Genomic DNA, 2,081 nt, shown 5'->3' with positions numbered 1-2,081 from the left:
TTTTATTTCCATGGTTTCAGCTCTCGAAAAAACACATTTTGCTTTCAGAATTCAGTCTTTTATACCTAATATTGTTTACTTTTATTCATCTAGTCGGTTTATCAAAAATGGTGTTCGGAAGTAAATTTCAGCATATATCCAATTTAATATTGGCACTGTTATAAAAACTGAGCTCATCGTCTTTAACTTTCCAGTTCATTTACTAGAGCTTAAAGTTGAAGCCATGAAAAAAACAAAATGAAATGCAGAAGACAATGCAATGACCCACACAGAACTCAAATAAATGCATGTGACAAGAAATACATGCATGGCACATAATTATGTACACAGACTGAGCGTAGCAGAGTCAAGCCGGAAGTAGCCCGACATAGTGACGTCATAGAATCATGATTCAAATCACGATTACGTTCATACAACCTTTTTTGTTCGTGATTCTACAGAAACATCTTTCCAAATGCCCCTTTTTCTGTGTTTCTTGTTTGTGATTTGAAAGACGTTTATTTTCACTTTTGACTATAAAACGCAATCGTGATTCTGCAGAATCATGATTTGAATCATGATTCAGATCATGATTCTAAGGTAAAAAAGTGGCGCATAAACGCACCCTAAATGGCTATAGACTGTTTTATGGACACACTGTTAAATTTTTTTTTAAAACAAAGTCCGACTGGAATTTTTTTTAAATGTCAGGAGCAGATCTATTATTGATTGGCATATCTCCCTTTCTGCATCTTGGCTCCCAGCATCTTTGTCAGCTATCATCTGAAATTGCAAACACTATTTATCATTCTATGTAAAGTGAAGATGATGTTGGTTTGAGTTCATCCATCTATGATTGATTAGATGCTATTCATGCAGAACAATGATCATTGGAAACCAATTACCTCCTCACATTGACTCAGTGAACTTGCTTCCAGACATGACTATAATGTGGCTTTTATTGGCTGATTAGGGTGGATCTCCATCAGACCAAGTTTGTTCATTTAGATTCTAGTCTGATCAGCCAACATAGATTGAAAGATTGAAGAGACAAAATCAGACCGAGAGGGCTATTTTTGCTCGAGTGTGGAATATGGCATAGATCTTGTTGTTTTACAGAACATGGTATAGTAACATGAATAAATTATTTGTATTCACTTGCAAAAATTAGCTGGATCATTCACCAAATAATGTACTATTTTGTAGAAGTCTTCTGATTTGAATTGTAATCTAAAGACCCCATGACATAGCCTGTATCTTCATTACAAATAATTGTGAGACTAATCTGATGATGATAATTTTCTGGGTTAGAAATAGCTGGAGAGTTTCTCTTTTTCTCTTCCCTAATAAATGCCTTGGCACAATGTTGAGCCATTTTCTCTTGCCATATGTTTACCCTCAAATATGATCACGTCCTTTGTTCAAATTTGTTCAAATTTTCATTAGGGCTTGATCATGAGCAAATTTCATTGTCCTGGGATCACCCGAGATTTTTTTATTTTGCCTCATTTTCTGTTTTGTATTTTGCCTCATTTTTTTTTTTCTTTTGCCCACACCGCTCATGTTTCCATGGATTTAGTGTTATTGTGTAGATGAAGTTGGTGAACTTTGCTTTTCAAAGGAAGTATTAGATGTATTCAATAGATGTCTGTGCTTGAAATGATATCAGGCCTGCCAAGTGCTGAGGACAGGTCAAAGATCATAGGAAAAGTTGTTTTATCCAATCATATGTGTCTACAGGTATTCATGTAACAGGGTCCAGGGGGCTGTTTCATAAAGCTTTTCTTAAATTAAGAGCGACTGGTGATCCTTTCTTATGTGCTAACCCATCGCCAATGAACATTTGGTGTATACCATTTACCAAAAGAAAGGATCACCAGTCATTCTTAAAGTCGCTCTTAACTTATGAACGGCTTTATGAAACACCCACCAGAACCTATTTTATAGTACATCAGCCACGTTTACATGTATTATCAGCTTTCACTTCTTGATTTCACAAATCACACACACACACATACATTATTTGCTTTATATGCTTTATAAATATGCATAAATCCTAATATTAATGTTGAAATATATGTTTCCAATTTTGTCTTCCAGAG

This window comes from Lytechinus pictus, chromosome 7 (genome assembly GCF_037042905.1).
Source record: "Lytechinus pictus isolate F3 Inbred chromosome 7, Lp3.0, whole genome shotgun sequence".
Taxonomy (NCBI): Eukaryota; Metazoa; Echinodermata; class Echinoidea; order Temnopleuroida; family Toxopneustidae; genus Lytechinus; species Lytechinus pictus.
Note: the sequence above shows the minus strand (reverse complement) of the source record.